Source organism: Pongo pygmaeus, chromosome 3 (assembly GCF_028885625.2).
Source record: "Pongo pygmaeus isolate AG05252 chromosome 3, NHGRI_mPonPyg2-v2.0_pri, whole genome shotgun sequence".
In the NCBI taxonomy this organism is placed as follows: domain Eukaryota; kingdom Metazoa; phylum Chordata; class Mammalia; order Primates; family Hominidae; genus Pongo; species Pongo pygmaeus.
In genome coordinates this window covers 189,677,810-189,688,889 of record NC_072376.2, presented here as the reverse complement: position 1 = coordinate 189,688,889, position 11,080 = coordinate 189,677,810, and positions in this window count along the sequence as shown.

The following is an 11,080-nucleotide window of genomic DNA, read 5'->3' as shown; positions in this document are numbered from 1 at the left end:
AGTGTCCCACCTTTTCAGACCAAATCAATGTTCATTTTACATATATTGATTGATGTCTCATGTCTCCCTAAAATGTACAAAACCAAGCTGGGCTTGGATTACCTTGGGCACATGGTATCAAAACCTCCTGAGGCTTTCTCACGGGTGTCCATCCTTAACTGTGGTAAAATAAACTTCCTAAATTGGCTGAGACATATCTCAGATATTCAGGGTTCACAATGAGAATGATGTCCAACTTTTGTTAACTCTAAGAAAGAAGTAAAATAATGGACAACAGCAGCAATAGGTCATGAGCAGGTGAATGTGGCTAAGATGTTCTGAGGTCTATTTATTGCCCAGAAGTTTTCTAGGTGCTGGTGATGGCAGCAGTGGCCCATCTGGAGCAGCCGCTGTGAAAACACCAGCTGCAGTGGGGGAGGCATGGCCAGGGCTGTGTGCTCCACAGATCCAGCAGGAGCCAGGAACAGGCAGAAGCCTCACTCACTTCTGATTTCGAGGACTAGAAGCCCCGCCCTCCAGGATGCAGCTGCAGCTGCTCAGCCAGGGCTGCGGACCCAGGCATCCCTGCATGCCGAGACCAGCTTGGTCATGGAGACCCTAACCCAGTCGTGCTAGAGGAATTATAAAGACACACATACAGAAATACAGCATGTGGAGTGGGAAATCAGGGGTCTCACAGCCTTCAAAGCTGAGAGCCTCAAACAGAGATTTACCCACATATTTATTGATAGCAAGCCAGTGATAAACATTGTTTCTATAGATTATAGATTAACTAAAAGTATTCCTTACGGGAAAGAAAGGGATGGGCCGAAATAAAGGGATGGGTCTGGCTAGTTATCTGCAGCAGGAACATGTCCTTAAGGCACAGATCGCTCATGCTATTGTTTGTGGTTCAGGAATGCCTTTAAGTGGTTTTCCGCCCTGGGTGGGCCAGGTGTTCCTTGCCCTCATTCCAGTAAACCCACAACCTTCAGCGTGGGCGTCATGGCCATCACGAACATGTCACAGTGCTGCACAGATTTTGTTTATGGCTAGTTTTGGGGCCAGTTTATGGCCAGATTTTGGGGGCCTGTTCCCAACACCTGTGCTCTCCAGAGCCCAGGAAACCCTCCTGCCCCCACAGACTTGGAATTGCCTGCTCTCAATGCCTGGCCTCTCCCTGTTTCTGGCACCTGCTCCTATTTTGTAGTAAAGTTGAAGATGAGCCTGGGTGCTGTCACAGCCTAGCTGGGTGTGTGTGTGCTTGAGGCAGTGCTGACATGCCAGCCCCCCGGCACCTCAGCCCCCACCCGACTTTAGGCACTGACAAGCACAGGAGGGAGACTGAGGGAGGGCTGAGGGCAGCTCAGCACAGGGCCTACAGGAATCCCTTGGCATAAACAGCCTGGGCACTGTGGATGGCAGGTTGATGGTGGCAGGAGGTAGACACGCCCCTGGGCACAAAGGATCAGGTCCCCCAGTGAAGCCCTACCTTCAAGCCAGGGACAGAGTGAAGCCTGGGGGCCAGGTTATCAGTTCTGCAGACTAGATAGAGAACTTATGGTGCTTCTTCCAGGCCTGCCCATGGCTGTCCAAGGACCAGTCAGCATGCAGTATCTCCCCTCTAAAGCCCATAAAACCACCAGACTCAGCCAGGCTTGGGTAGAGGATGGGACAACTTACCTGTGGATAGGAGCTACCAACTCTGGGCCTCCTCTCCACTAAGGGCTGCAGACAACAGGTTGACCTGGCTGCAGAGAGGAGCTACCTCTGTGGTCTCCTCTGAGCTGTTCTGTTGCTCAATTAAGCATCTCTTTGCCTTGCTCACTCTCCACTTGTCCACATACCTTATTCTTTCTGGACATGGGACAAGAACTCAGGAACCGCCAAATATGGCAGGGCTGAAAGAGCTGTAACACAAGCAGGGCTGAAACACGCCCCTTGCTCACCACATTGCAGGCAACAAGAAGGAAAGAAGAGAGAAAAAGAGAAGACCTGCAGCCTTTCAAGGAGCCCAGATCTAGGAGCTCCCAAGCCAGGGCTGTGAGGCCTTCAGTGGGGCTCTGCAGTTCCTGGCATCTCCAAGCTTGTGGATACCACCATGTTCCCCAGTGCCAGCCATGGAAGATGCTTGTGGTATGCCTGGTCCAGCCACAGTCTAGCAGGGAGCCAGCACCCTTGCCAGCACCTGGAGCTGTCCACCCCACCACAGCTGGCGTACCTCAGTGTGTGCAGTGACTAAATCCCACACTCGCTTGCTCACACACCACTCAATACTCTGCACCTGGGTTGCCCTTGGCAGGTGAGGGATCCAGGCCAGTAACGTGAGTCGAGCACAGCCTGCCAGGCTAAGTGGGCAGAATGAGCCCAGCAGGCCTGAGTGAAACTCGGGCAAAGGCACCAGCAGCCACAGAGGTTTCTGGCTGGAAAAGTGACACCCCAAGGATCCTGTGACTCTGGAAATACAGCAGTGGACAAAGACAAAAATCCCAGCTCTCATGGAGCTCACATTCTTAATACTTTACATTTTTAACTAGTAAGAATCATTAGCTTAAGAATGTATTAAATCTGCATGACTGTATTTCAAGGTTAACATAAAATTTTTTAAATCAATGAATACAAAATAATAAAATAAAGACAAAGATTCAATTAATTCAAAATAAAACAAGATGAGCAAAACAAGTATAAAAATACATTATACACAAATAAGAGGGGCAAAACAAGCCCAAATTAATCACTATAACCGCCAACTTAAATTTAAATAGCTTACCAGATTGGATTTTAAAAATCCAGCTCTACACTATTTAAAAGAGACATATCTATGAGGACATGAGGACAAGGAAAGTATTTCCATAGTTTTAATGATAGAAAATCATGTAGTGTAGGGCCATACTGTTTCCTATTGTCAACCAATTTGTAGTTCAGATTGCCCAGAAAAATACCATGCTGTCAGTGGGTTATTCACCATTTTTAATTTATTTGCCTTGTTTCAATGAAAGGAGATTTATTGGCAATCTGCACAGAGAAGTAGTAAGACTGATTTATTTGTTAGTCTGTTAGAGATTCAAAAATTTTGTTCTTTGCCACTGATTAGCGTAGTCTCGGTTTATGAAGTTAGACATTGCTGCTGGGTGCAGTGGATCACATCTGTAAATCCCAGCACTTTGGGAGGCTGAAGCGGGTGGATCACTTGAGCTCAGAGGAGTTCAAGACCAGCCCAGGCAACATAGTGAAATCTCATCTCTACAAATACAAAAATTAGCAGGGTGGGGTGGCACGTTCCTATGTTCCCAGCTACTCTAGGAGCTGAGGTGGGAGGATCGCTGGAGCCTGGGAGGTCCAGGCCGGAGTGAGTGCAGATTACATCACTGCACTGCAGCCTGGGTGACAGAGTGAGAAGCTGTCTCATGTTTTAAAAACTAAACAAACAAACAAAAAACTCCCACAAAGTTAGAGATTGCTTTCTCTTACATTACCACTCTCAACTCAAAGCTTTTAGCAATTTTTATGTGAGGCAAGACTAAATAAACTGATAAGTGTACAATTATTCTTATGGGTAATTTTTCTTCATGCATTTTGGTGTTGTAAATTGTGTACATTAGATGGCAATACTATATAGTGTGAGGGAGAGAATTAGAGCTCTAGTACTTGTTTTCATCAGCTATATCACCAGAGGGCACCAAAGGACCAGTTATGAGCCAAAAAAAAAACAAAACCCATTTGGGAAAAAGCCACTGGAATGATTGTACTGTTTTTCCCCAACCTTTTCACAAGCATGTATCTGGCCAGTGTGAAGACTTTCCACCTCATAAAGGTAACATGAAATACAGAGCTTCAGGGTATCGGGTCTACACAGTGCATAATGCCTTGCCAAAGGCTCTCTGGTGCTATCACTTTTTATCGTCAAGAAAGAAATTTTTAAATCAAGAAACTGGAAAAATTACTTTCTTCTCTAGTGACTTTACTGCTTACACTAGATTAAAAAATATTTCATTTATAGCGAAAATGATGCTCCAGTGCTATCTCACTAATCATTTAATTAATTGAAACAGTAATGCACTAGACATATTTGCCTCTTATTAATCTTTGGAAAGCCTGTAGTCCTATCTTTCTTTTGTTGACAATTTCCTTTAAAATGTGATTTCTAGCAAGGGTAATTTGACTCCTTTAGTTAACCAGAAAACATTAAATGGTCGTCAAATATTTAGAGCAAGAGTTTGGATAATGACACATAGTAAATGAGCAGTCACTAGCATATGTGATTATTTGTAATGAATAGAGCACTGACTTTGGAGTCAGCTAGACCTGTGTTCAGGACCCTCTAAGTCTGACCTTGAGCTCAATGTCCTGAGCCTGCTGTGCTTTTGAATCGTAACTCCACTGTCCTAGCCTTTGAATTCTCCAATATGTGTCTTGCCTCAAGGTCTGGCTCTTCCTACACCTTCAGACAGGATTTCTCTTCCACCCAATATCCCTGCGGCTTTCTCTCTCATCTCCTTCAGATATCACCTTGTGAAAGAAGTCTGCCATGACCATCTTACTTAACCTAGCATCCCAGTACTCCTTATCTCCCTTCCCTAATTATTTCTCTTCATAGTACTTACATCCTATGACATGAAATATGATTACTTTCTCATGTGTCTGTTAAATATTCTCCCTGCTAGACTGTAAATTCCATTAGCGAACTTTTTTTTTCCTGCTTTGGTCACTGCTCTGTCAACTAGAACAATGCCTAGCAAATAGGAGCACAATAACTATGTGTTGAATGAATGAATCCCAAGAATGTTATGACTGGTCATTTTCTTGGAAAATCGCCTACCACATAATAGGTAGCCAGTAAATTGTAGCTCTTATTATGAAAACTTTTAGGCTCTTATTATCATTACTTTTAATGGCAAAAACCGCAATTACTTTTGCACCAACCTAACAATTCTTACCACTGTTTGAACTGACTTTTCTTTTAAACAATGGTCCTGAAATTGATTTACCAGGTAATAACCACCAATTTTTTAAAAAAGATATGAAAGAATAAATGAGCATACCCCCGTAAATGTATTTTGTGAAACTTTAATTGTAATTTTGTGTGTGTGTTATGAATGTGTTATAAAAGCACAAAAGACACTGACAGATCTTTCATAGGTTTTCCTGGAGATCATATACCTCTTAAATAATAGATCTTCCTTGCTGGAAGGAAAATGACCAACACAGAGACTTAGATTTGAAAGGACTGATCCTCCCGGCCAAATTTGGCAATTCCAACCAGGTAGTGATGTTCCTTATTGTTTTCACTCATGGCAAAGATTCTCAGCGATCTAGGAACTTAAGCTTCCTAGGCCTTTGCATCCGTCAGGAGACTTCTAACTAGCTGGTTCAATGTGACAAGCGACATGTTATCCCCCTGCCTCCAACCCACTTTAATATATTTATTCTTGAATTAATAATCACTGCAGTTGCAATACTTTAATTCTTAACTCTCTAAGACAAGTGAAGAAATCTTAAAGGCAGGTTTGATAATTGAGGCCACACTACAAAACAAAACACCTCCCAAGAAAGTGTAAAGTGTTTTGAAGAACTGTCTGTATCACCACATTCCATTCCAGAGTATAAGCAGTGTCTGGCCCATTAAAGATACTAACACACACAAATGAACAATGTAAAATGGATGAAATCTGAATAGTCTATTAACTGTACCAACGTCAATTTCTATGTTGTGATACTGAACTATAGTTAGTAAGATGTCACCATGAGGGAGAACTAGGTGAAGGGTACAGGGGACCTCTTTGTGCTAGTTTTCAACTTCCAGTAAATCTATAAAAGGATCAATAAAGGCCTTTAAACAATATAGTCTCCTTACCATCCAAGACCCTTTTCAAAACTGAAATTACTGTTAGATTACTTCCCAGAAATGTATTTCTAGTTAGTAGGGATGGGTAGACAAAGGAAAAATCTTAGAACCTGTCAATGGTTTTATAGGATCATTTCATTATGGGAAAGATCATCAAAGATTAAGTAGACAAACGACTAATGGAGTTATTAATATAATGCAAGTTAAAATTAAAATAAAGAACTTGCTAGAAAAAAAAGATGCTGAGCAAATATTTAATTGAATTTCTTGATTTACAATCAAGTGCAAAGAGCTGGTCGGTGGCCAGTGAACTATCCGTCTTTAAGTTAAAGTTATATATCATTTCGGATTTTGGGTTCCTCATCTCTTTGGGGGATTAGGCTCCTGATTAGGTTTGTTACACATTTGCTTTGACCATTGTGACTGCCTGGATACTGACCCATATCCTTGCTGTTACAGTAGAGGATTCCGTATTTTTCTTAGCTTTCCTAAAGGCAGGGACAATGTTGAAAATTTCCAGAGCCCTGTGCTCCCAGGAAAAAGCAATGGTTAAAAAAAAAAAAAAAATTCCCCCACCTTTTATGTTGTGAGAAACAGTTAACTTCAAGGAACCACCTCCCTTGGCATATCCAAGAACTACACCCCATCCTTCCCCTTGACTCCCTTGTTTACCTGCCTCTATAAAACCCCAAGCCTCCTTCATTTCTTTGACGCATTCTGCTGCAGAAATGAAAATTCTCCCTATTGTAATATCTAGAGCAAAATTATCTTTATTGTCTGGTGCATTTTGTCTTTCACGCCAACTTCCATTCAAAGCTTTATTATTTGTTTTCTCTGGCCCTTTTTAGTCCACATGGTTAAAATGAGGGTATATTTTCCTATACGCTTCAAGATCATTAAAAAATTAATCTATATGATTGAGCTAAGAAATTGATTTTTTTCTATTCTTACCAGAAAAATACTAAGTCTGTTGTTCAGAGAAATCTGTCTCCTACATCAAAGATACTGAAGAAAGACTCATTGTTTTGAACAAGGTAAAAGAATTATTCAATTTGCTCTACAATTATCTGTAAAAAAAAAATACATATGACTTTGCAAAGAGACTTTAATGTTTGTGTTCTGTTTAGGTCTGTTTCCTCAACTCCCCTACATTTCACAGAAATAACAAAAACCTGCTATGTACTCAAAATGCTGGGAGGTCCTTTCCCATACATATTTTTTTGCTCACAGCAATTCTAAAAGAAAGGTATTCTCATTCCCATGTTTCTGAGGAAGAAGCACAGTCTGTATGAAGGAGAGTTCAGGCTCTAGTGCAGGTGCCAGGCTTTGAATATTGGCTTTACCACTACCTACCATACTGACCTGGAGCAAGTTACTCATCTATCTTGATCTCAGCTTCTTTTTCTTTAAAATGGGAATGATAATAGTACCTACCTCATAGGGTTGTTGTGAGCACTGAGTTTAATATATGCAAAGCACACATCATAATGCCAGGCACAAACAATTAATATCAAACATAAGGCTTAGACAACTTACTCTAGTGAGCATTGCTTAGCCAATTTCACATTGCTAGAAAGTGGCCATACCAGAATCCAAACCCAGATATTGCTGACTTCAAAACTAAGACACTTTCTATTTCATAACACCGTAGAAGCTGGGAGAAAGGTTAAAAGAGCATTATTCAATGAAAGAAAAGCCTGATACATTTGATTATATTAAGAAGCTTGATTGATCAAAAGGAACCATAAAAAAGTGAAAGTGTTAGCTAGAAGACTCAAACTGAGAGTATATAAAGAAATCCTACAAATCAATAAGACAAATAGAAAACGGGCAAAACTTGAACAGGCACCTTACAAAAGAAATCCAAATGAACAATAAACATGAATAGAAGTTTTTCATTTTAGCAAACAGAGAAATATAAGTTACAACCAAAATAAGATACCATTGGATATTCACCAGCTTGGCAAAAACTAAAGTCTGCAAACCCAAATTTAGGCAAAGAGAACTCACACTTGGAAAAACCACTTTGGGAAAGTTTGATAATATATAGTAAAGATGTTGACATGAATTCCACAAGAGTTAGGAATTTCCAATCTTAGGTGTGCATGCTAGAGCAGTGGTCTTCGATTAGGAGGAACATGGAACTTTGTGCATGGTGACAGAGAGCTGTATGGAAATCAGCTCTGCTCTCATGCGTACTTCTAAAGTGATCTGGCTGCTAATGCGCCCAGGCTTGAGGTTCTTAACCTCCATCATCCTTTTCACAATAGAAAGCCTCACCTCATCCAGAATCTTGCTATGGTGCGTTGCCACAAGGCATCAAACCTTGGGGACAAAGAAACAATTTAATAATTCCCTTAATGAAAGCAATATAAATTATCCCCTCCCATATCTAATTCCATCTCATCAAGAGTTACGATTATCTATCACATTTCTAATATACTTCTTGTTTTGATCAACTGTGTACTATTGATAATTGCAGAATTAACTTACTCCAGAATAACTTTTAAACCCTTAGAACTTAGAATATTGGGGTCAGAGGAAATTGTAAAAGATAAATTTCAATTTACATGCACATTTTTGTTACAAAGAAATGTGGTAGAGTTATCAATAAAAGACTTGAAAATAGCACACCCTAGAGTATCACCCATTAGGACAAAATTTTGCTAGAGGCATGTAAATATAATTTGAAAAAGAAATGATAAGAACTTTGACCATTAAGGAAGAATTTGTTCATTAGAAAATGAATGACTGTATCAAATCATATAAATACCATATTCCACTGGATACATTTAGATACATTTTTAAAGTAATGCAAAAAAAAGTAACGTGCAGCTTGTACTTTAAAATGTTAATATTTGCAATGTGCCAAAAATCACATTCTATAACAAGATGAAAATTTTTCAGTATTTAAGAAAGTTTAAAAAAAATCTTTGATGTGCTATATAAGCAACAAAATGTGAAGATCCCTTTCCTAGAGAAACACATACACCAGGCTACCTGGACAAGAACATTCAGAGCACATGTCTGTCAACAGAACAGGTAAATTAATTATGCCTATTCCAGATGCCTACTACGGATGACTATATTACAATGAATTACTGCCTAACAATGAAAATGAACTACACCTTCACACAAAAACATAAATGATTCTCTTAAAGCTAATGCTGAGCCAAAGCAGCAAGACCAAAAATTCTTATGGTAAGATTACATTTATGTTCATAACCAAACCAAACTAAACTATATAGCTTAGGAATGTGTGATAGCTTATATTACGTTTCTAAGAATTCCCTCCTCCTTTCCTGTAAAAGTATTACTCAGTGCCATGTGACTTGTGCTCTTTCCCTATGGAATCTAGCTCCCCAACCCTTCAACTCCTTGGCTTTGCCATGTGACATGCTTGAGTTAATTAAAGGAGTAGACTGATGCTCATCACCTTCAATCAGAGGCTCCAAGAGTTTCCAACAGTTCTAACTGCCCTTTGGAATCCCAAAAGGAACTGTTCTCTCAATGTGGAATCTGGAATGAAGAGATGTGAGGAGTATATCCTAAGCCCCTATTGATGCAAGAAATACACATTTGTTTTTGTAAGCCACTGAGATGTTCCTATCGTCCATGATGGCAGTAAAGTTGATAGGATGCAACAGAGGTAGTAAAATTTTCAAGCAAGGCAAGAAAATGGCTAACACAAAAGTGAAGATAGCAGAAAGGTAACAGGCTGTGATCCAGAAGAAGTACAGGGAGGGAGGCATGGAGTAATAGTATTGTTCCAACTGCTTATCTGAGTAGTAGTTACAAAAGCACATGCTTTATATTATTCAGTAAACTATATGCAAATATCTCATAAACTTTTCCACATTTCCTTTTTTCCATTACAAATGTAAAAAAAAAAGGTGAAAGACATTAATTCACAAGGACTTATGATTGTCCTTAGCCTAATACTTTTCAAATATAAATTACTCCATATACTTCCCTTTACCATTAATGTTAAACATTTGTCACTGAGATACTACTAGGAGATAACATTTTACAGTAAAAACCCAGTTCATTTATCCTCTGAAAATCTGTCATGGAATGTCCTGAAATGCCTACCTTACATGAGACAAAACACCTGTGTAAGCCAATATAACTAAAATTTATTAATCACACATTTTTTGCTTTTAATTCAATTTACTCAGCAAATATGTAGTGACTTGTAGTAAAATGAACAACATAGCCTTCTCGCTCATGAAACTGACAAACATGAAACATATATATGTATGTGTGTGTGTATTCCCAAGGGCAGCAAGAGCTACAAATGCTGCTGCAAAGTAAGGAAATAATGTTCCAGGAAAAAAGAAAATTAAGTACTGGATGATTAGGCTAGAGATTAGATCAAGTAACTCATGCCTGATAAGTGCTTTAAAATCTAACCCTTAACATCTAATATGCTCACCTTCAGAAAATCCTTAATGCACTACAGACAAGATACAAAAAAATAAATAAAATGTTGACTATAATAAACTGGTATTCCCTGCTGGGATATAACAGGGGCTGGTCAGCTTAAGCTGGTGAGCATAAGCAGAAAGTGATAGAATGACTATGTGAGAAAGAGTTATGCTTCCCATCCACCACACAGTTGTTTCTGAGAAGTGATTACCCAACTAAAGATTGTACTTCCCAGATGCCCCTTGCTTATCTGCACAGTGACGTGCAATTTGTTTTCACCCTTGGAATTCGAGTTGGCGGTGTGATACTCTGGGCGAAGCTAATTAAGCAGGTGGGCCTTCTCCACTCTTTTCCTCAACCCCAGACTGCCAACTTCAAGTGAAGTCTTGTCAACCCTGGGGTGGCAGTCACAAGCTGGAAGACACCTGGGTCCTTTAATCACACCATGTGGAAAGCAGCCTCAATACCCACATTGGTTCCTTGTAAAAACAAGAAACTTTTGTTTTCTTTTGAGATGGAGTCTCACTCTGCAGCCCAGGCTGGATGGAGTGCAGTGGCGCTATCTTGGCTCACTGCAACTTCCACCTCCCAGGTCCCGGTTCAAGCAATTCTCCTGCCCCAGCCTCCCCAATAGGTGGGATTACAGGCACATGCCACCATGCCCAGCTAATCTTTGTATTTTTAGTAGATATGGGGTTTCACCATGTTGGCTAGGCTAGTCTTAACTCCTGACCTCGTAATCTGCCCCCCTCAGCCTCCCAAAGTGCTGGGATTACAGGCGTGAGCCACCGTGCCCAGCCAAACTTTTTCTTATGCTACCAAGTTTGA